Source organism: Rhinoderma darwinii, chromosome 3 (assembly GCF_050947455.1).
Source record: "Rhinoderma darwinii isolate aRhiDar2 chromosome 3, aRhiDar2.hap1, whole genome shotgun sequence".
Classification (NCBI taxonomy): domain Eukaryota; kingdom Metazoa; phylum Chordata; class Amphibia; order Anura; family Rhinodermatidae; genus Rhinoderma; species Rhinoderma darwinii.
The window spans coordinates 410974852-410997398 of NC_134689.1; the positions used below are offsets into that span (position 1 = coordinate 410974852).

The 22547-nt window shown below is 36.2% G+C and overlaps 23 non-coding genes across 23 annotated transcripts; all 23 read right to left on the bottom strand.

Annotated features, from left to right (window-relative positions):
• Positions 1 to 341: 341 nt before the first annotated feature.
• Positions 342 to 413, bottom strand: TRNAW-CCA (transfer RNA tryptophan (anticodon CCA)). The gene has a single exon. It is a non-coding gene; the product is annotated as a tRNA-Trp (tRNA).
• An 814-nt stretch (positions 414 to 1227) lies between these two features.
• TRNAW-CCA (transfer RNA tryptophan (anticodon CCA)) lies at positions 1228 to 1300 on the bottom strand. The gene has a single exon. It is a non-coding gene; the product is annotated as a tRNA-Trp (tRNA).
• Positions 1301 to 2108: 808 nt separating this feature from the next.
• On the bottom strand, positions 2109 to 2180 carry TRNAW-CCA (transfer RNA tryptophan (anticodon CCA)). The gene has a single exon. It is a non-coding gene; the product is annotated as a tRNA-Trp (tRNA).
• An 808-nt stretch (positions 2181 to 2988) lies between these two features.
• TRNAW-CCA (transfer RNA tryptophan (anticodon CCA)) lies at positions 2989 to 3060 on the bottom strand. The gene has a single exon. It is a non-coding gene; the product is annotated as a tRNA-Trp (tRNA).
• Positions 3061 to 3875: 815 nt separating this feature from the next.
• On the bottom strand, positions 3876 to 3947 carry TRNAW-CCA (transfer RNA tryptophan (anticodon CCA)). Its single transcript has one exon. It is a non-coding gene; the product is annotated as a tRNA-Trp (tRNA).
• Positions 3948 to 4761: 814 nt separating this feature from the next.
• TRNAW-CCA (transfer RNA tryptophan (anticodon CCA)) lies at positions 4762 to 4834 on the bottom strand. Its single transcript has one exon. It is a non-coding gene; the product is annotated as a tRNA-Trp (tRNA).
• Positions 4835 to 5642: 808 nt separating this feature from the next.
• On the bottom strand, positions 5643 to 5714 carry TRNAW-CCA (transfer RNA tryptophan (anticodon CCA)). The gene has a single exon. It is a non-coding gene; the product is annotated as a tRNA-Trp (tRNA).
• An 808-nt stretch (positions 5715 to 6522) lies between these two features.
• TRNAW-CCA (transfer RNA tryptophan (anticodon CCA)) lies at positions 6523 to 6594 on the bottom strand. The gene has a single exon. It is a non-coding gene; the product is annotated as a tRNA-Trp (tRNA).
• Positions 6595 to 7409: 815 nt separating this feature from the next.
• On the bottom strand, positions 7410 to 7481 carry TRNAW-CCA (transfer RNA tryptophan (anticodon CCA)). Its single transcript has one exon. It is a non-coding gene; the product is annotated as a tRNA-Trp (tRNA).
• An 814-nt stretch (positions 7482 to 8295) lies between these two features.
• TRNAW-CCA (transfer RNA tryptophan (anticodon CCA)) lies at positions 8296 to 8367 on the bottom strand. Its single transcript has one exon. It is a non-coding gene; the product is annotated as a tRNA-Trp (tRNA).
• An 814-nt stretch (positions 8368 to 9181) lies between these two features.
• Positions 9182 to 9253, bottom strand: TRNAW-CCA (transfer RNA tryptophan (anticodon CCA)). The gene has a single exon. It is a non-coding gene; the product is annotated as a tRNA-Trp (tRNA).
• An 815-nt stretch (positions 9254 to 10068) lies between these two features.
• Positions 10069 to 10140, bottom strand: TRNAW-CCA (transfer RNA tryptophan (anticodon CCA)). The gene has a single exon. It is a non-coding gene; the product is annotated as a tRNA-Trp (tRNA).
• Positions 10141 to 10955: 815 nt separating this feature from the next.
• On the bottom strand, positions 10956 to 11027 carry TRNAW-CCA (transfer RNA tryptophan (anticodon CCA)). Its single transcript has one exon. It is a non-coding gene; the product is annotated as a tRNA-Trp (tRNA).
• An 815-nt stretch (positions 11028 to 11842) lies between these two features.
• TRNAW-CCA (transfer RNA tryptophan (anticodon CCA)) lies at positions 11843 to 11914 on the bottom strand. Its single transcript has one exon. It is a non-coding gene; the product is annotated as a tRNA-Trp (tRNA).
• Positions 11915 to 12728: 814 nt separating this feature from the next.
• Positions 12729 to 12800, bottom strand: TRNAW-CCA (transfer RNA tryptophan (anticodon CCA)). Its single transcript has one exon. It is a non-coding gene; the product is annotated as a tRNA-Trp (tRNA).
• An 815-nt stretch (positions 12801 to 13615) lies between these two features.
• TRNAW-CCA (transfer RNA tryptophan (anticodon CCA)) lies at positions 13616 to 13687 on the bottom strand. Its single transcript has one exon. It is a non-coding gene; the product is annotated as a tRNA-Trp (tRNA).
• An 815-nt stretch (positions 13688 to 14502) lies between these two features.
• On the bottom strand, positions 14503 to 14574 carry TRNAW-CCA (transfer RNA tryptophan (anticodon CCA)). The gene has a single exon. It is a non-coding gene; the product is annotated as a tRNA-Trp (tRNA).
• An 814-nt stretch (positions 14575 to 15388) lies between these two features.
• TRNAW-CCA (transfer RNA tryptophan (anticodon CCA)) lies at positions 15389 to 15460 on the bottom strand. Its single transcript has one exon. It is a non-coding gene; the product is annotated as a tRNA-Trp (tRNA).
• An 814-nt stretch (positions 15461 to 16274) lies between these two features.
• On the bottom strand, positions 16275 to 16346 carry TRNAW-CCA (transfer RNA tryptophan (anticodon CCA)). The gene has a single exon. It is a non-coding gene; the product is annotated as a tRNA-Trp (tRNA).
• An 814-nt stretch (positions 16347 to 17160) lies between these two features.
• Positions 17161 to 17232, bottom strand: TRNAW-CCA (transfer RNA tryptophan (anticodon CCA)). The gene has a single exon. It is a non-coding gene; the product is annotated as a tRNA-Trp (tRNA).
• Positions 17233 to 18047: 815 nt separating this feature from the next.
• Positions 18048 to 18119, bottom strand: TRNAW-CCA (transfer RNA tryptophan (anticodon CCA)). Its single transcript has one exon. It is a non-coding gene; the product is annotated as a tRNA-Trp (tRNA).
• Positions 18120 to 20704: 2585 nt separating this feature from the next.
• Positions 20705 to 20776, bottom strand: TRNAW-CCA (transfer RNA tryptophan (anticodon CCA)). Its single transcript has one exon. It is a non-coding gene; the product is annotated as a tRNA-Trp (tRNA).
• Positions 20777 to 21591: 815 nt separating this feature from the next.
• Positions 21592 to 21663, bottom strand: TRNAW-CCA (transfer RNA tryptophan (anticodon CCA)). The gene has a single exon. It is a non-coding gene; the product is annotated as a tRNA-Trp (tRNA).
• Between the last annotated feature and the right edge of the window lie 884 nt (positions 21664 to 22547).

A 22547-nucleotide genomic window follows, 5' to 3' on the forward strand; every position in this document is an offset into this window, starting at 1 on the left:
ATCAAGTACGTCGGGAGGAAAAAAAATTCACCATCATCACAGACTGAGATTCTTTACAGTAAGAGCAGTGAGACTTTGGAACTCTCTGCCAAAGGATTTTGTGATGGTTGATTTGTTGAATGATTTAAGAGGAACCTGGATATCTTTCTTGATACAACAGCAACATTTTCCCTTTTTTCATTGCAATAATAAAAGCTGCGTAGATATTGCCGCCTTAAAAAAGGAGAAGTCCAAAAACTTTGACTTCAAGGTGAGTCCTAATTCTCTTATCAAAGGAACTGGAACTAGCTGGATGAAAAACTAGCATTCTGTACTCTCATTATGATGATCAAAGCAACAACTGACCCTGACGTGATTTGAACACACAACCTTCTGATCTGGAGTCAGACGCGCTACCGTTGCGCCACAAGGTCATTTGATAATGATTTTTTTGAGCCTGTTCAGAACCAATGTCTTGTTGACAAAATGCTGATTACCTGCTCATTCTGATTGATTGAAGAAACCGGTTTTAAATTAAACCAATTTTAACCAAACTCCAAAAGCGTAGAAGCTTCGTGCCATCTTGCCGTTAGCGTTAAATGCTTCCAAGTAAATAATGGGATGCTGAGAGTGAGATTTTTACTCGATAAGGAAATCCTCTGTAAGCATTTTTCTTTCTTTAACTAAATTGGATTTAAGGGCCATGCGATTTTACAAAGAAATTGAGTATAAGTAGAAATCAAAAATACCATTTAAGGTGAAGATGGATAACAAGAAAGGCTATTGAGTTTTCTTCAACATTTCTTAGGTGCCATCTATTTACTATGTACAAATATATCAATGTAGGGTACATTTTTTTATTTATTATTTTATTTTTAAAGCCAGGGCTTTAACCAGAACAAGACAGCTTCAAGTACGTCGGGAGGAAAAAAAATTCACCATCATCACAGACTGAGATACTTTACTGTAAGAGCAGTGAGACTTTGGAACTCTCTGCCAAAGGATTTTGTGATGGTTGATTTGTTGAATGATTTAAGAGGAACCTGGATATCTTTCTTGATACAACAGCAACATTTTGCCTTTTTTCATTGCAATAATAAAAGCTGCGAAGATATTGCCGCTTTAAAAAAGGAGAAGTCCAAAAACGTTGACTTCAAGGTGAGTCCTAATTCTCTTATCAAAGGAACTGGAACTAGCTGGATGAAAATTAGCATTCTGTACTCTCATTATGATGATCAAAGCAACAACTGACCCTGACGTGAATTTGAACACGCAACCTTCTGATATGGAGTCAGACGCGCTACCGTTGCGCCACAAGGTCATTTGATGTTGAATTTATTGACCCTGTTCAGAACCAATGTCTTGTTGACAAAATGCTGATTACCTGCTCATTCTGATTGATTGAAGAAACCGGTTATAAATTAAACCAATTTTAACCAAACTCCAAAAGCCTAGAAGCTTCGTGCCATTTTGCCGTTAGCGTTAAATGCTTCCAAGTAAATAATGGGACGCTGAGAGTGAGATTTTTACTCGATAAGGAAATCCTCTGTAAGCATTTTTCTTTCTTTAACTAAATTGGATTTAAGGGCCATGCGATTTTACAAAGAAATTGAGTATAAGTAGAAATCAAAAATACCATTTAAGGTGAAGATGGATAACAAGAAAGGCTATTGAGTTTTCTTCAACATTTCTTAGGTGCCATCTATTTACTATGTACAAATATATCAATGTAGGGTACATTTTTTTATTTATTATTTTATTTTTAAAGCCAGGGCTTTAACCAGAACAAGACAGCATCAAGTACGTCGGGAGGAAAAAAAAATCACCATCATCACAGACTGAGATTCTTTACTGTAAGAGCAGTGAGACTTTGGAACTCTCTGCCAAAGGATTTTGTGATGGTTGATTTGTTGAATGATTTAAGAGGAACCTGGATATCTTTCTTGATACAACAGCAACATTTTCCCTTTTTTCATTGCAATAATAAAAGCTGCGTAGATATTGCCGCCTTAAAAAAGGAGAAGTCCAAAAACTTTGACTTCAAGGTGAGTCCTAATTCTCTTATCAAAGGAACTGGCTGGATGAAAATTAGCATTCTGTACTCACATTATGATGACCAAAGCAACAACTGACCCTGACGTGATTTGAACACGCAACCTTCTGATCTGGAGTCAGACGCGCTACCGTTGCGCCACAAGGTCATTTGATGATGAATTTATTGACCCTGTTCAGAACCAATGTCTTGTTGACAAAATGCTGATTGCCTGCTCATTCTGATTGATTGAAGAAACCGGTTTTAAATTAAACCAATTTTAACCAAACTCCAAAAGCCTAGAAGCTTCGTGCCATCATGCCGTTAGTGTTAAATGCTTCCAAGTAAATAATGGGACGCTGAGAGTGAGATTTTTACTCGATAAGGAAATCCTCTGTAAGCATTTTTCTTTCTTTAACTAAATTGGATTTAAGGGCCATGCGATTTTACAAAGAAATTGAGTATAAGTAGAAATCAAAAATACCGTTTAAGGTGAAGATGGATAACAAGAAAGGCTATTTAGTTTTCTTCAACATTTCTTAGGTGCCATCTATTTACTATGTACAAATATATCAATGTAGGGTACATTTTTTTATTTATTATTTTATTTTTAAAGCCAGGGCTTTAACCAGAAAAAGACAGCATCAAGTACGTCGGGAGGAAAAAAAATTCACCATCATCACAGACTGAGATTCTTTACAGTAAGAGCAGTGAGACTTTGGAACTCTCTGCCAAAGGATTTTGTGATGGTTGATTTGTTGAATGATTTAAGAGGAACCTGGATATCTTTCTTGATACAACAGCAACATTTTCCCTTTTTTCATTGCAATAATAAAAGCTGCGAAGATATTGCCGCTTTAAAAAAGGAGAAGTCCAAAAACGTTGACTTCAAGGTGAGTCCTAATTCTCTTATCAAAGGAACTAGCTGGATGAAAATTAGCATTCTGTACTCACATTATGATGATCAAAGCAACAACTGACCCTGACGTGATTTGAACACGCAACCTTCTGATCTGGAGTCAGACGCGCTATCGTTGCGCCACAAGGTCATTTGATGATGAATTTATTGACCCTGTTCAGAACCAATGTCTTGTTGACAAAATGCTGATTACCTGCTCATTCTGATTGATTGAAGAAACCGGTTTTAAATTAAACCAATTTTAACCAAACTCCAAAAGCCTAGAAGCTTCGTGCCATCTTGCCGTTAGCGTTAAATGCTTCCAAGTAAATAATGGGACGCTGAGAGTGAGATTTTTACTCGATAAGGAAATCCTCTGTAAGCATTTTTCTTTCTTTAACTAAATTGGATTTAAGGGCCATGCGATTTTACAAAGAAATTGAGTATAAGTAGAAATCAAAAATACCATTTAAGGTGAAGATGGATAACAAGAAAGGCTATTGAGTTTTCTTCAACATTTCTTAGGTGCCATCTATTTACTATGTACAAATATATCAATGTAGGGTACATTTTTTTATTTATTATTTTATTTTTAAAGCCAGGGCTTTAACCAGAACAAGACAGCATCAAGTACGTCGGGAGGAAAAAAAATTCACCATCATCACAGACTGAGATTCTTTACAGTAAGAGCAGTGAGACTTTGGAACTCTCTGCCAAAGGATTTTGTGATGGTTGATTTGTTGAATGATTTAAGAGGAACCTGGATATCTTTCTTGATACAACAGCAACATTTTCCCTTTTTTCATTGCAATAATAAAAGCTGCGTAGATATTGCCGCCTTAAAAAAGGAGAAGTCCAAAAACTTTGACTTCAAGGTGAGTCCTAATTCTCTTATCAAAGGAACTGGAACTAGCTGGATGAAAAACTAGCATTCTGTACTCTCATTATGATGATCAAAGCAACAACTGACCCTGACGTGATTTGAACACACAACCTTCTGATCTGGAGTCAGACGCGCTACCGTTGCGCCACAAGGTCATTTGATAATGATTTTTTTGAGCCTGTTCAGAACCAATGTCTTGTTGACAAAATGCTGATTACCTGCTCATTCTGATTGATTGAAGAAACCGGTTTTAAATTAAACCAATTTTAACCAAACTCCAAAAGCGTAGAAGCTTCGTGCCATCTTGCCGTTAGCGTTAAATGCTTCCAAGTAAATAATGGGATGCTGAGAGTGAGATTTTTACTCGATAAGGAAATCCTCTGTAAGCATTTTTCTTTCTTTAACTAAATTGGATTTAAGGGCCATGCGATTTTACAAAGAAATTGAGTATAAGTAGAAATCAAAAATACCATTTAAGGTGAAGATGGATAACAAGAAAGGCTATTGAGTTTTCTTCAACATTTCTTAGGTGCCATCTATTTACTATGTACAAATATATCAATGTAGGGTACATTTTTTTATTTATTATTTTATTTTTAAAGCCAGGGCTTTAACCAGAACAAGACAGCTTCAAGTACGTCGGGAGGAAAAAAAATTCACCATCATCACAGACTGAGATACTTTACTGTAAGAGCAGTGAGACTTTGGAACTCTCTGCCAAAGGATTTTGTGATGGTTGATTTGTTGAATGATTTAAGAGGAACCTGGATATCTTTCTTGATACAACAGCAACATTTTGCCTTTTTTCATTGCAATAATAAAAGCTGCGAAGATATTGCCGCTTTAAAAAAGGAGAAGTCCAAAAACGTTGACTTCAAGGTGAGTCCTAATTCTCTTATCAAAGGAACTGGAACTAGCTGGATGAAAATTAGCATTCTGTACTCTCATTATGATGATCAAAGCAACAACTGACCCTGACGTGAATTTGAACACGCAACCTTCTGATATGGAGTCAGACGCGCTACCGTTGCGCCACAAGGTCATTTGATGTTGAATTTATTGACCCTGTTCAGAACCAATGTCTTGTTGACAAAATGCTGATTACCTGCTCATTCTGATTGATTGAAGAAACCGGTTATAAATTAAACCAATTTTAACCAAACTCCAAAAGCCTAGAAGCTTCGTGCCATTTTGCCGTTAGCGTTAAATGCTTCCAAGTAAATAATGGGACGCTGAGAGTGAGATTTTTACTCGATAAGGAAATCCTCTGTAAGCATTTTTCTTTCTTTAACTAAATTGGATTTAAGGGCCATGCGATTTTACAAAGAAATTGAGTATAAGTAGAAATCAAAAATACCATTTAAGGTGAAGATGGATAACAAGAAAGGCTATTGAGTTTTCTTCAACATTTCTTAGGTGCCATCTATTTACTATGTACAAATATATCAATGTAGGGTACATTTTTTTATTTATTATTTTATTTTTAAAGCCAGGGCTTTAACCAGAACAAGACAGCATCAAGTACGTCGGGAGGAAAAAAAAATCACCATCATCACAGACTGAGATTCTTTACTGTAAGAGCAGTGAGACTTTGGAACTCTCTGCCAAAGGATTTTGTGATGGTTGATTTGTTGAATGATTTAAGAGGAACCTGGATATCTTTCTTGATACAACAGCAACATTTTCCCTTTTTTCATTGCAATAATAAAAGCTGCGTAGATATTGCCGCCTTAAAAAAGGAGAAGTCCAAAAACTTTGACTTCAAGGTGAGTCCTAATTCTCTTATCAAAGGAACTGGCTGGATGAAAATTAGCATTCTGTACTCACATTATGATGACCAAAGCAACAACTGACCCTGACGTGATTTGAACACGCAACCTTCTGATCTGGAGTCAGACGCGCTACCGTTGCGCCACAAGGTCATTTGATGATGAATTTATTGACCCTGTTCAGAACCAATGTCTTGTTGACAAAATGCTGATTGCCTGCTCATTCTGATTGATTGAAGAAACCGGTTTTAAATTAAACCAATTTTAACCAAACTCCAAAAGCCTAGAAGCTTCGTGCCATCATGCCGTTAGTGTTAAATGCTTCCAAGTAAATAATGGGACGCTGAGAGTGAGATTTTTACTCGATAAGGAAATCCTCTGTAAGCATTTTTCTTTCTTTAACTAAATTGGATTTAAGGGCCATGCGATTTTACAAAGAAATTGAGTATAAGTAGAAATCAAAAATACCGTTTAAGGTGAAGATGGATAACAAGAAAGGCTATTTAGTTTTCTTCAACATTTCTTAGGTGCCATCTATTTACTATGTACAAATATATCAATGTAGGGTACATTTTTTTATTTATTATTTTATTTTTAAAGCCAGGGCTTTAACCAGAAAAAGACAGCATCAAGTACGTCGGGAGGAAAAAAAATTCACCATCATCACAGACTGAGATTCTTTACAGTAAGAGCAGTGAGACTTTGGAACTCTCTGCCAAAGGATTTTGTGATGGTTGATTTGTTGAATGATTTAAGAGGAACCTGGATATCTTTCTTGATACAACAGCAACATTTTCCCTTTTTTCATTGCAATAATAAAAGCTGCGAAGATATTGCCGCTTTAAAAAAGGAGAAGTCCAAAAACGTTGACTTCAAGGTGAGTCCTAATTCTCTTATCAAAGGAACTAGCTGGATGAAAATTAGCATTCTGTACTCACATTATGATGATCAAAGCAACAACTGACCCTGACGTGATTTGAACACGCAACCTTCTGATCTGGAGTCAGACGCGCTATCGTTGCGCCACAAGGTCATTTGATGATGAATTTATTGACCCTGTTCAGAACCAATGTCTTGTTGACAAAATGCTGATTACCTGCTCATTCTGATTGATTGAAGAAACCGGTTTTAAATTAAACCAATTTTAACCAAACTCCAAAAGCCTAGAAGCTTCGTGCCATCTTGCCGTTAGCGTTAAATGCTTCCAAGTAAATAATGGGACGCTGAGAGTGAGATTTTTACTCGATAAGGAAATCCTCTGTAAGCATTTTTCTTTCTTTAACTAAATTGGATTTAAGGGCCATGCGATTTTACAAAGAAATTGAGTATAAGTAGAAATCAAAAATACCATTTAAGGTGAAGATGGATAACAAGAAAGGCTATTGAGTTTTCTTCAACATTTCTTAGGTGCCATCTATTTACTATGTACAAATATATCAATGTAGGGTACATTTTTTTATTTATTATTTTATTTTTAAAGCCAGGGCTTTAACCAGAACAAGACAGCATCAAGTACGTCGGGAGGAAAAAAAATTCACCATCATCACAGACTGAGATTCTTTACAGTAAGAGCAGTGAGACTTTGGAACTCTCTGCCAAAGGATTTTGTGATGGTTGATTTGTTGAATGATTTAAGAGGAACCTGGATATCTTTCTTGATACAACAGCAACATTTTCCCTTTTTTCATTGCAATAATAAAAGCTGCGTAGATATTGCCGCCTTAAAAAAGGAGAAGTCCAAAAACTTTGACTTCAAGGTGAGTCCTAATTCTCTTATCAAAGGAACTGGAACTAGCTGGATGAAAAACTAGCATTCTGTACTCTCATTATGATGATCAAAGCAACAACTGACCCTGACGTGATTTGAACACACAACCTTCTGATCTGGAGTCAGACGCGCTACCGTTGCGCCACAAGGTCATTTGATAATGATTTTTTTGAGCCTGTTCAGAACCAATGTCTTGTTGACAAAATGCTGATTACCTGCTCATTCTGATTGATTGAAGAAACCGGTTTTAAATTAAACCAATTTTAACCAAACTCCAAAAGCGTAGAAGCTTCGTGCCATCTTGCCGTTAGCGTTAAATGCTTCCAAGTAAATAATGGGATGCTGAGAGTGAGATTTTTACTCGATAAGGAAATCCTCTGTAAGCATTTTTCTTTCTTTAACTAAATTGGATTTAAGGGCCATGCGATTTTACAAAGAAATTGAGTATAAGTAGAAATCAAAAATACCATTTAAGGTGAAGATGGATAACAAGAAAGGCTATTGAGTTTTCTTCAACATTTCTTAGGTGCCATCTATTTACTATGTACAAATATATCAATGTAGGGTACATTTTTTTATTTATTATTTTATTTTTAAAGCCAGGGCTTTAACCAGAACAAGACAGCTTCAAGTACGTCGGGAGGAAAAAAAATTCACCATCATCACAGACTGAGATACTTTACTGTAAGAGCAGTGAGACTTTGGAACTCTCTGCCAAAGGATTTTGTGATGGTTGATTTGTTGAATGATTTAAGAGGAACCTGGATATCTTTCTTGATACAACAGCAACATTTTGCCTTTTTTCATTGCAATAATAAAAGCTGCGAAGATATTGCCGCTTTAAAAAAGGAGAAGTCCAAAAACGTTGACTTCAAGGTGAGTCCTAATTCTCTTATCAAAGGAACTGGAACTAGCTGGATGAAAATTAGCATTCTGTACTCACATTATGATGATCAAAGCAACAACTGACCCTGATGTGATTTGAACACGCAACCTTCTGATCTGGAGTCAGACGCGCTACCGTTGCGCCACAAGGTCATTTGATGATGAATTTATTGACCCTGTTCAGAACCAATGTCTTGTTGACAAAATGCTGATTACCTGCTCATTCTGATTGATTGAAGAAACCGGTTTTAAATTAAACCAATTTTAACCAAACTCCAAAAGCCTAGAAGCTTCGTGCCATCTTGCTGTTAGCGTTAAATGCTTCCAAGTAAATAATGGGACGCTGAGAGTGAGATTTTTACTCGATAAGGAAATCCTCTGTAAGCATTTTTCTTTCTTTAACTAAATTGGATTTAAGGGCCATGCGATTTTACAAAGAAATTGAGTATAAGTAGAAATCAAAAATACCATTTAAGGTGAAGATGGATAACAAGAAAGGCTATTGAGTTTTCTTCAACATTTCTTAGGTGCCATCTATTTACTATGTACAAATATATCAATGTAGGGTACATTTTTTTATTTATTATTTTATTTTTAAAGCCAGGGCTTTAACCAGAACAAGACAGCATCAAGTACGTCGGGAGGAAAAAAAATTCACCATCATCACAGACTGAGATTCTTTACTGTAAGAGCAGTGAGACTTTGGAACTCTCTGCCAAAGGATTTTGTGATGGTTGATTTGTTGAATGATTTAAGAGGAACCTGGATATCTTTCTTGATACAACAGCAACATTTTCCCTTTTTTCATTGCAATAATAAAGGCTGCGAAGATATTGCCGCTTTAAAAAAGGAGAAGTCCAAAAACGTTGACTTCAAGTTGAGTCCTAATTCTCTTATCAAAGGAACTGGAACTAGCTGGATGAAAATTAGCATTCTGTACTCACATTATGATGATCAAAGCAACAACTGACCCTGACGTGATTTGAACACGCAACCTTGTGATCTGGAGTCAGACGCGCTACCGTTGCGCCACAAGGTCATTTGATGATGAATTTATTGGCCCTGTTCAGAACCAATGTCTTGTTGACAAAATGCTGATTACCTGCTCATTCTGATTGATTGAAGAAACCGGTTTTAAATTAAACCAATTTTAACCAAACTCCAAAAGCCTAGAAGCTTCGTGCCATCTTGCCGTTAGCGTTAAATGCTTCCAAGTAAATAATGGGACGCTGAGAGTGAGATTTTTACTCGATAAGGAAATCCTCTGTAAGCATTTTTCTTTCTTTAACTAAATTGGATTTAAGGGCCATGCGATTTTACAAAGAAATTGAGTATAAGCAGAAATCAAAAATACCATTTAAGGTGAAGATGGATAACAAGAAAGGCTATTGAGTTTTCTTCAACATTTCTTAGGTGCCATCCATTTACTATGTACAAATATATCAATGTAGGGTACATTTTTTTATTTATTATTTTATTTTTAAAGCCAGGGCTTTAACCAGAACAAGACAGCATCAAGTACATCGGGAGGAAAAAAAATTCACCATCATCACAGACTGAGATTCTTTACTGTAAGAGCAGTGAGACTTTGGAACTCTCTGCCAAAGGATTTTGTGATGGTTGATTTGTTGAATGATTTAAGAGGAACCTGGATATCTTTCTTGATACAACAGCAACATTTTCCCTTTTTTCATTGCAATAATAAAAGCTGCGTAGATATTGCCGCCTTAAAAAAGGAGAAGTCCAAAAACTTTGACTTCAAGGTGAGTCCTAATTCTCTTATCAAAGGAACTGGAACTAGCTGGATGAAAAACTAGCATTCTCTACTCTCATTATGATGATCAAAGCAACAACTGACCCTGACGTGATTTGAACACGCAACCTTCTGGTCTGGAGTCAGACGCGCTACCGTTGCGCCACAAGGTCATTTGATGATGAATTTATTGACCCTGTTCAGAACCAATGTCTTGTTGACAAAATGCTGATTACCTGCTCATTCTGATTGATTGAAGAAACCGGTTTTAAATTAAACCAATTTTAACCAAACTCCAAAAGCCTAGAAGCTTTGTGCCATCTTGCCGTTAGCGTTAAATGCTTCCAAGTAAATAATGGGACGCTGAGAGTGAGATTTTTACTCGATAAGGAAATCCTCTGTAAGCATTTTTCTTTCTTTAACTAAATTGGATTTAAGGGCCATGCGATTTTACAAAGAAATTGAGTATAAGTAGAAATCAAAAATACCATTTAAGGTGAAGATGGATAACAAGAAAGGCTATTGAGTTTTCTTCAACATTTCTTAGGTGCCATCTATTTACTATGTACAAATATATCAATGTAGGGTACATTTTTTTATTTATTATTTTATTTTTAAAGCCAGGGCTTTAACCAGAACAAGACAGCATCAAGTACGTCGGGAGGAAAAAAAATTCACCATCATCACAGACTGAGATTCTTTACTGTAAGAGCAGTGAGACTTTGGAACTCTCTGCCAAAGGATTTTGTGATGGTTGATTTGTTGAATGATTTAAGAGGAACCTGGATATCTTTCTTGATACAACAGCAACATTTTCCCTTTTTTCATTGCAATAATAAAAGCTGCGAAGATATTGCCGCTTTAAAAAAGGAGAAGTCCAAAAAGTTTGACTTCAAGGTGAGTCCTAATTCTCTTATCAAAGGAACTGGAACTAGCTGGATGAAAAACTAGCATTCTCTACTCTCATTAAGATGATCAAAGCAACAACTGACCCTGACGTGATTTGAACACGCAACCTTCTGATCTGGAGTCAGACGCGCTACCGTTGCGCCACAAGGTCATTTGATGATGAATTTATTGACCCTGTTCAGAACCAATGTCTTGTTGACAAAATGCTGATTACCTGCTCATTCTGATTGATTGAAGAAACCGGTTTTAAATTAAACCAATTTTAACCAAACTCCAAAAGCCTAGAAGCTTTGTGCCATCTTGCCGTTAGCGTTAAATGCTTCCAAGTAAATAATGGGACGCTGAGAGTGAGATTTTTACTCGATAAGGAAATCCTCTGTAAGCATTTTTCTTTCTTTAACTAAATTGGATTTAAGGGCCATGCGATTTTACAAAGAAATTGAGTATAAGTAGAAATCAAAAATACCATTTAAGGTGAAGATGGATAACAAGAAAGGCTATTGAGTTTTCTTCAACATTTCTTAGGTGCCATCTATTTACTATGTACAAATATATCAATGTAGGGTACATTTTTTTATTTATTATTTTATTTTTAAAGCCAGGGCTTTAACCAGAACAAGACAGCATCAAGTACGTCGGGAGGAAAAAAAATTCACCATCATCACAGACTGAGATTCTTTACTGTAAGAGCAGTGAGACTTTGGAACTCTCTGCCAAAGGATTTTGTGATGGTTGATTTGTTGAATGATTTAAGAGGAACCTAGATATCTTTCTTGATACAACAGCAACATTTTCCCTTTTTTCATTGCAATAATAAAAGCTGCGAAGATATTGCCGCTTTAAAAAAGGAGAAGTCCAAAAAGTTTGACTTCAAGGTGAGTCCTAATTCTCTTATCAAAGGAACTGGAACTAGCTGGATGAAAAACTAGCATTCTGTACTCTCATTATGATGATCAAAGCAACAACTGACCCTGACATGATTTGAACACGCAACCTTCTGATCTGGAGTCAGACGCGCTACCGTTGCGCCACAAGGTCATTTGATGTTGAATTTATTGACCCTGTTCAGAACCAATGTCTTGTTGACAAAATGCTGATTACCTGCTCATTCTGATTGATTGAAGAAACCGGTTTTAAATTAAACCAATTTTAACCAAACTCCAAAAGCCTAGAAGCTTCGTGCCATCTTGCCGTTAGCGTTAAATGCTTCCAAGTAAATAATGGGACGCTGAGAGTGAGATTTTTACTCGATAAGGAAATCCTCTGTAAGCATTTTTCTTTCTTTAACTAAATTGGATTTAAGGGCCATGCGATTTTACAAAGAAATTGAGTATAAGTAGAAATCAAAAATACCATTTAAGGTGAAGATGGATAACAAGAAAGGCTATTGAGTTTTCTTCAACATTTCTTAGGTGCCATCTATTTACTATGTACAAATATATCAATGTAGGGTACATTTTTTTATTTATTATTTTATTTTTAAAGCCAGGGCTTTAACCAGAACAAGACAGCATCAAGTACGTCGGGAGGAAAAAAAATTCACCATCATCACAGACTGAGATTCTTTACTGTAAGAGCAGTGAGACTTTGGAACTCTCTGCCAAAGGATTTTGTGATGGTTGATTTGTTGAATGATTTAAGAGGAACCTGGATATCTTTCTTGATACAACAGCAACATTTTCCCTTTTTTCATTGCAATAATAAAAGCTGCGTAGATATTGCCGCCTTAAAAAAGGAGAAGTCCAAAAACTTTGACTTCAAGGTGAGTCCTAATTCTCTTATCAAAGGAACTGGAACTAGCTGGATGAAAATTAGCATTCTGTACTCACATTATGATGATCAAAGCAACAACTGACCCTGACGTGATTTGAACACGCAACCTTCTGAACTGGAGTCAGACGCGCTACCGTTGCGCCACAAGGTCATTTGATGATGAATTTATTGACCCTGTTCAGAACCAATGTCTTGTTGACAAAATGCTGAATACCTGCTCATTCTGATTGATTGAAGAAACCGGTTTTAAATTAAACCAATTTTAACCAAACTCCAAAAGCCTAGAAGCTTCGTGCCATCTTGCCGTTAGCGTTAAATGCTTCCAAGTAAATAATGGGACGCTGAGAGTGAGATTTTTACTCGATAAGGAAATCCTCTGTAAGCATTTTTCTTTCTTTAACTAAATTGGATTTAAGGGCCATGCGATTTTACAAAGAAATTGAGTATAAGTAGAAATCAAAAATACCATTTAAGGTGAAGATGGATAACAAGAAAGGCTATTGAGTTTTCTTCAACATTTCTTAGGTGCCATCCATTTACTATGTACAAATATATCAATGTAGGGTACATTTTTTTATTTATTATTTTATTTTTAAAGCCAGGGCTTTAACCAGAACAAGACAGCATCAAGTACATCGGGAGGAAAAAAAATTCACCATCATCACAGACTGAGATTCTTTACTGTAAGAGCAGTGAGACTTTGGAACTCTCTGCCAAAGGATTTTGTGATGGTTGATTTGTTGAATGATTTAAGAGGAACCTGGATATCTTTCTTGATACAACAGCAACATTTTCCCTTTTTTCATTGCAATAATAAAAGCTGCGTAGATATTGCCGCCTTAAAAAAGGAGAAGTCCAAAAACTTTGACTTCAAGGTGAGTCCTAATTCTCTTATCAAAGGAACTGGAACTAGCTGGATGAAAAACTAGCATTCTCTACAATCATTATGATGATCAAAGCAACAACTGACCCTGACGTGATTTGAACACGCAACCTTCTGATCTGGAGTCAGACGCGCTACCGTTGCGCCACAAGGTCATTTGATGATGAATTTATTGACCCTGTTCAGAACCAATGTCTTGTTGACAAAATGCTGATTACCTGCTCATTCTGATTGATTGAAGAAACCGGTTTTAAATTAAACCAATTTTAACCAAACTCCAAAAGCCTAGAAGCTTTGTGCCATCTTGCCGTTAGCGTTAAATGCTTCCAAGTAAATAATGGGACGCTGAGAGTGAGATTTTTACTCGATAAGGAAATCCTCTGTAAGCATTTTTCTTTCTTTAACTAAATTGGATTTAAGGGCCATGCGATTTTACAAAGAAATTGAGTATAAGTAGAAATCAAAAATACCATTTAAGGTGAAGATGGATAACAAGAAAGGCTATTGAGTTTTCTTCAACATTTCTTAGGTGCCATCTATTTACTATGTACAAATATATCAATGTAGGGTACATTTTTTTATTTATTATTTTATTTTTAAAGCCAGGGCTTTAACCAGAACAAGACAGCATCAAGTACGTCGGGAGGAAAAAAAATTCACCATCATCACAGACTGAGATTCTTTACTGTAAGAGCAGTGAGACTTTGGAACTCTCTGCCAAAGGATTTTGTGATGGTTGATTTGTTGAATGATTTAAGAGGAACCTGGATATCTTTCTTGATACAACAGCAACATTTTCCCTTTTTTCATTGCAATAATAAAAGCTGCGAAGATATTGCCGCTTTAAAAAAGGAGAAGTCCAAAAAGTTTGACTTCAAGGTGAGTCCTAATTCTCTTATCAAAGGAACTGGAACTAGCTGGATGAAAAACTAGCATTCTGTACTCTCATTATGATGATCAAAGCAACAACTGACCCTGACATGATTTGAACACGCAACCTTCTGATCTGGAGTCAGACGCGCTACCGTTGCGCCACAAGGTCATTTGATGTTGAATTTATTGACCCTGTTCAGAACCAATGTCTTGTTGACAAAATGCTGATTACCTGCTCATTCTGATTGATTGAAGAAACCGGTTTTAAATTAAACCAATTTTAACCAAACTCCAAAAGCCTAGAAGCTTCGTGCCATCTTGCCGTTAGCGTTAAATGCTTCCAAGTAAATAATGGGACGCTGAGAGTGAGATTTTTACTCGATAAGGAAATCCTCTGTAAGCATTTTTCTTTCTTTAACTAAATTGGATTTAAGGGCCATGCGATTTTACAAAGAAATTGAGTATAAGTAGAAATCAAAAATACCATTTAAGGTGAAGATGGATAACAAGAAAGGCTATTGAGTTTTCTTCAACATTTCTTAGGTGCCATCTATTTACTATGTACAAATATATCAATGTAGGGTACATTTTTTTATTTATTATTTTATTTTTAAAGCCAGGGCTTTAACCAGAACAAGACAGCATCAAGTACGTCGGGAGGAAAAAAAAATCACCATCATCACAGACTGAGATTCTTTACTGTAAGAGCAGTGAGACTTTGGAACTCTCTGCCAAAGGATTTTGTGATGGTTGATTTGTTGAATGATTTAAGAGGAACCTGGATATCTTTCTTGATACAACAGCAACATTTTCCCTTTTTTCATTGCAATAATAAAAGCTGCGTAGATATTGCCGCCTTAAAAAAGGAGAAGTCCAAAAACTTTGACTTCAAGGTGAGTCCTAATTCTCTTATCAAAGGAACTGGAACTAGCTGGATGAAAATTAGCATTCTGTACTCACATTATGATGATCAAAGCAACAACTGACCCTGACGTGATTTGAACACGCAACCTTCTGAACTGGAGTCAGACGCGCTACCGTTGCGCCACAAGGTCATTTGATGATGAATTTATTGACCCTGTTCAGAACCAATGTCTTGTTGACAAAATGCTGAATACCTGCTCATTCTGATTGATTGAAGAAACCGGTTTTAAATTAAACCAATTTTAACCAAACTCCAAAAGCCTAGAAGCTTCGTGCCATCTTGCCGTTAGCGTTAAATGCTTCCAAGTAAATAATGGGACGCTGAGAGTGAGATTTTTACTCGATAAGGAAATCCTCTGTAAGCATTTTTCTTTCTTTAACTAAATTGGATTTAAGGGCCATGCGATTTTACAAAGAAATTGAGTATAAGTAGAAATCAAAAATACCATTTAAGGTGAAGATGGATAACAAGAAAGGCTATTGAGTTTTCTTCAACATTTCTTAGGTGCCATCTATTTACTATGTACAAATATATCAATGTAGGGTACATTTTTTTATTTATTATTTTATTTTTAAAGCCAGGGCTTTAACCAGAACAAGACAGCATCAAGTACGTCGGGAGGAAAAAAAATTCACCATCATCACAGACTGAGATTCTTTACTGTAAGAGCAGTGAGACTTTGGAACTCTCTGCCAAAGGATTTTGTGATGGTTGATTTGTTGAATGATTTAAGAGGAACCTGGATATCTTTCTTGATACAACAGCAACATTTTCCCTTTTTTCATTGCAATAATAAAAGCTGCGTAGATATTGCCGCCTTAAAAAAGGAGAAGTCCAAAAACTTTGACTTCAAGGTGAGTCCTAATTCTCTTATCAAAGGAACTGGAACTAGCTGGATGAAAATTAGCATTCTGTACTCACATTATGATGATCAAAGCAACAACTGACCCTGACGTGATTTGAACACGTAACCTTTTGATCTGGAGTCAGACGCGCTACCGTTGCGCCACAAGGTCTTTTGATGATGAATTTATTGACCCTGTTCAGAACCAATGTCTTGTTGACAAAATGCTGATTACCTGCTCATTCTGATTGATTGAAGAAACCGGTTTTAAATTAAACCAATTTTAACCAAACTCCAAAAGCCTAGAAGCTTCGTGCCATCTTGCCGTTAGCGTTAAATGCTTCCAAGTAAATAATGGGACGCTGAGAGTGAGATTTTTACTCGATAAGGAAATCCTCTGTAAGCATTTTTCTTTCTTTAACTAAATTGGATTTAAGGGCCATGCGATTTTACAAAGAAATTGAGTATAAGTAGAAATCAAAAATACCATTTAAGGTGAAGATGGATAACAAGAAAGGCTATTGAGTTTTCTTCAACATTTCTTAGGTGCCATCTATTTACTATGTACAAATATATCAATGTAGGGTACATTTTTTTATTTATTATTTTATTTTTAAAGCCAGGGCTTTAACCAGAACAAGACAGCATCAAGTACGTCGGGAGGAAAAAAAATTCACCATCATCACAGACTGAGATTCTTTACTGTAAGAGCAGTGAGACTTTGGAACTCTCTGCCAAAGGATTTTGTGATGGTTGATTTGTTGAATGATTTAAGAGGAACCTGGATATCTTTCTTGATACAACAGCAACATTTTCCCTTTTTTCATTGCAATAATAAAAGCTGCGTAGATATTGCCGCCTTAAAAAAGGAGAAGTCCAAAAACTTTGACTTCAAGGTGAGTCCTAATTCTCTTATCAAAGGAATTGGAACTAGCTGGATGAAAATTAGCATTCTGTACTCACATTATGACGATCAAAGCAACAACTGACCCTGACGTGATTTGAACACGCAACCTTCTGATCTGGAGTCAGACGCGCTACCGTTGCGCCACAAGGTCATTTGATGATGAATTTATTGACCCTGTTCAGAACCAATGCCTTGTTGACAAAATGCTGATTACCTGCTCATTCTGATTGATTGAAGAAACCGGTTTTAAATTAAACCAATTTTAACCAAACTCCAAAAGCCTAGAAGCTTCGTGCCATCTTGCCGTTAGCGTTAAATGCTTCCAAGTAAATAATGGGACGCTGAGAGTGAGATTTTTACTCGATAAGGAAATCCTCTGTAAGCATTTTTCTTTCTTTAACTAAATTGGATTTAAGGGCCATGCGATTTTACAAAGAAATTGAGTATAAGCAGAAATCAAAAATACCATTTAAGGTGAAGATGGATAACAAGAAAGGCTATTGAGTTTTCTTCAACATTTCTTAGGTGCCATCCATTTACTATGTACAAATATATCAATGTAGGGTACATTTTTTTATTTATTATTTTATTTTTAAAGCCAGGGCTTTAACCAGAACAAGACAGCATCAAGTACATCGGGAGGAAAAAAAATTCACCATCATCACAGACTGAGATTCTTTACTGTAAGAGCAGTGAGACTTTGGAACTCTCTGCCAAAGGATTTTGTGATGGTTGATTTGTTGAATGATTTAAGAGGAACCTGGATATCTTTCTTGATACAACAGCAACATTTTCCCTTTTTTCATTGCAATAATAAAAGCTGCGTAGATATTGCCGCCTTAAAAAAGGAGAAGTCCAAAAACTTTGACTTCAAGGTGAGTCCTAATTCTCTTATCAAAGGAACTGGAACTAGCTGGATGAAAAACTAGCATTCTCTACTCTCATTATGATGATCAAAGCAACAACTGACCCTGACGTGATTTGAACACGCAACCTTCTGATCTGGAGTCAGACGCGCTACCGTTGCGCCACAAGGTCATTTGATGATGAATCTATTGACCTGTTCAGAACCAATGTCTTGTTGACAAAATGCTGATTACCTGCTCATTCTGATTGATTGAAGAAACCGGTTTTAAATTAAACCAATTTTAACCAAACTCCAAAAGCCTAGAAGCTTCGTGCCATCTTGCCGTTAGCATTAAATGCTTCCAAGTAAATAATGGGACGCTGAGAGTGAGATTTTTACTCGATAAGGAAATCCTCTGTAAGCATTTTTCTTTCTTTAACTAAATTGGATTTAAGGGCCATGCGATTTTACAAAGAAATTGAGTATAAGTAGAAATCAAAAATACCATTTAAGGTGAAGATGGATAACAAGAAAGGCTATTGAGTTTTCTTCAACATTTCTTAGGTGCCATCTATTTACTATGTACAAATATATCAATGTAGGGTACATTTTTTTATTTATTATTTTATTTTTAAAGCCAGGGCTTTAACCAGAACAAGACAGCATCAAGTACGTCGGGAGGAAAATAAATTCACCATCATCACAGACTGAGATTCTTTACTGTAAGAGCAGTGAGACTTTGGAACTCTCTGCCAAAGGATTTTGTGATGGTTGATTTGTTGAATGATTTAAGAGGAACCTGGATATCTTTCTTGATACAACAGCAACATTTTCCCTTTTTTCATTGCAATAATAAAAGCTGCGTAGATATTGCCGCCTTAAAAAAGGAGAAGTCCAAAAACTTTGACTTCAAGGTGAGTCCTAATTCTCTTATCAAAGGAATTGGAACTAGCTGGATGAAAATTAGCATTCTGTACTCACATTATGATGATCAAAGCAACAACTGACCCTGACGTGATTTGAACATGCAACCTTCTGATCTGGAGTCAGACGCGCTACCGTTTCGCCACAAGGTCATTTGATGATTAATTTATTGACCCTGTTCAGAACCAATGTCTTGTTGACAAAATGCTGATTACCTGCTCATTCTGATTGATTGAAGAAACCGGTTTTAAATTAAACCAATTTTAACCAAACTCCAAAAGCCTAGAAGCTTCGTGCCATCTTGCCGTTAGCGTTAAATGCTTCCAAGTAAATAATGGGACGCTGAGAGTGAGATTTTTACTCGATAAGGAAATCCTCTGTAAGCATTTTTCTTTCTTTAACTAAATTGGATTTAAGGGCCATGCGATTTTACAAAGAAATTGAGTATAAGTAGAAATCAAAAATACCATTTAAGGTGAAGATGGATAACAAGAAAGGCTATTGAGTTTTCTTCAACATTTCTTAGGTGCCATCTATTTACTATGTACAAATATATCAATGTAGGGTACATTTTTTTATTTATTATTTTATTTTTAAAGCCAGGGCTTTAACCAGAACAAGACAGCATCAAGTACGTCGGGAGGAAAAAAAATTCACCATCATCACAGACTGAGATTCTTTACTGTAAGAGCAGTGAGACTTTGGAACTCTCTGCCAAAGGATTTTGTGATGGTTGATTTGTTGAATGATTTAAGAGGAACCTGGATATCTTTCTTGATACAACAGCAACATTTTCCCTTTTTTCATTGCAATAATAAAAGCTGCGTAGATATTGCCGCCTTAAAAAAGGAGAAGTCCAAAAACTTTGACTTCAAGGTGAGTCCTAATTCTCTTATCAAAGGAATTGGAACTAGCTGGATGAAAATTAGCATTCTGTACTCACATTATGATGATCAAAGCAACAACTGACCCGAACGTGATTTGAACATGCAACCTTCTGATCTGGAGTCAGACGCGCTACCGTTTCGCCACAAGGTCATTTGATGATTAATTTATTGACCCTGTTCAGAACCAATGTCTTGTTGACAAAATGCTGATTACCTGCTCATTCTGATTGATTGAAGAAACCGGTTTTAAATTAAACCAATTTTAACCAAACTCCAAAAGCCTAGAAGCTTCGTGCCATCTTGCCGTTAGCGTTAAATGCTTCCAAGTAAATAATGGGACGCTGAGAGTGAGATTTTTACTCGATAAGGAAATCCTCTGTAAGCATTTTTCTTTCTTTAACTAAATTGGATTTAAGGGCCATGCGATTTTACAAAGAAATTGAGTATAAGTAGAAATCAAAAATACCATTTAAGGTGAAGATGGATAACAAGAAAGGCTATTGAGTTTTCTTCAACATTTCTTAGGTGCCATCTATTTACTATGTACAAATATATCAATGTAGGGTACATTTTTTTATTTATTATTTTATTTTTAAAGCCAGGGCTTTAACCAGAACAAGACAGCATCAAGTACGTCGGGAGGAAAAAAAATTCACCATCATCACAGACTGAGATTCTTTACTGTAAGAGCAGTGAGACTTTGGAACTCTCTGCCAAAGGATTTTGTGATGGTTGATTTGTTGAATGATTTAAGAGGAACCTGGATATCTTTCTTGATACAACAGCAACATTTTCCCTTTTTTCATTGCAATAATAAAAGCTGCGTAGATATTGCCGCCTTAAAAAAGGAGAAGTCCAAAAACTTTGACTTCAAGGTGAGTCCTAATTCTCTTATCAAAGGAATTGGAACTAGCTGGATGAAAATTAGCATTCTGTACTCACATTATGATGATCAAAGCAACAACTGACCCTGACGTGATTTGAACACGCAACCTTCTGATCTGGAGTCAGACGCGCTACCGTTGCGCCACAAGGTCATTTGATGATGAATTTATTGACCCTGTTCAGAACCAATGCCTTGTTGACAAAATGCTGATTACCTGCTCATTCTGATTGATTGAAGAAACCGGTTTTAAATTAAACCAATTTTAACCAAACTCCAAAAGCCTAGAAGCTTCGTGCCATCTTGCCGTTAGCGTTAAATGCTTCCAAGTAAATAATGGGACGCTGAGAGTGAGATTTTTACTCGATAAGGAAATCCTCTGTAAGCATTTTTCTTTCTTTAACTAAATTGGATTTAAGGGCCATGCGATTTTACAAAGAAATTGAGTATAAGCAGAAATCAAAAATACCATTTAAGGTGAAGATGGATAACAAGAAAGGCTATTGAGTTTTCTTCAACATTTCTTAGGTGCCATCCATTTACTATGTACAAATATATCAATGTAGGGTACATTTTTTTATTTATTATTTTATTTTTAAAGCCAGGGCTTTAACCAGAACAAGACAGCATCAAGTACATCGGGAGGAAAAAAAATTCACCATCATCACAGACTGAGATTCTTTACTGTAAGAGCAGTGAGACTTTGGAACTCTCTGCCAAAGGATTTTGTGATGGTTGATTTGTTGAATGATTTAAGAGGAACCTGGATATCTTTCTTGATACAACAGCAACATTTTCCCTTTTTTCATTGCAATAATAAAAGCTGCGTAGATATTGCCGCCTTAAAAAAGGAGAAGTCCAAAAACTTTGACTTCAAGGTGAGTCCTAATTCTCTTATCAAAGGAACTGGAACTAGCTGGATGAAAAACTAGCATTCTCTACTCTCATTATGATGATCAAAGCAACAACTGACCCTGACGTGATTTGAACACGCAACCTTCTGATCTGGAGTCAGACGCGCTACCGTTGCGCCACAAGGTCATTTGATGATTAATTTATTGACCCTGTTCAGAACCAATGTCTTGTTGACAAAATGCTGATTACCTGCTCATTCTGATTGATTGAAGAAACCGGTTTTAAATTAAACCAATTTTAACCAAACTCCAAAAGCCTAGAAGCTTCGTGCCATCTTGCCGTTAGCGTTAAATGCTTCCAAGTAAATAATGGGACGCTGAGAGTGAGATTTTTACTCGATAAGGAAATCCTCTGTAAGCATTTTTCTTTCTTTAACTAAATTGGATTTAAGGGCCATGCGATTTTACAAAGAAATTGAGTATAAGTAGAAATCAAAAATACCATTTAAGGTGAAGATGGATAACAAGAAAGGCTATTGAGTTTTCTTCAACATTTCTTAGGTGCCATCTATTTACTATGTACAAATATATCAATGTAGGGTACATTTTTTTATTTATTATTTTATTTTTAAAGCCAGGGCTTTAACCAGAACAAGACAGCATCAAGTACGTCGGGAGGAAAATAAATTCACCATCATCACAGACTGAGATTCTTTACTGTAAGAGCAGTGAGACTTTGGAACTCTCTGCCAAAGGATTTTGTGATGGTTGATTTGTTGAATGATTTAAGAGGAACCTGGATATCTTTCTTGATACAACAGCAACATTTTCCCTTTTTTCATTGCAATAATAAAAGCTGCGTAGATATTGCCGCCTTAAAAAAGGAGAAGTCCAAAAACTTTGACTTCAAGGTGAGTCCTAATTCTCTTATCAAAGGAATTGGAACTAGCTGGATGAAAATTAGCATTCTGTACTCACATTATGAAGATCAAAGCAACAACTGACCCTGACGTGATTTGAACATGCAACCTTCTGATCTGGAGTCAGACGCGCTACCGTTTCGCCACAAGG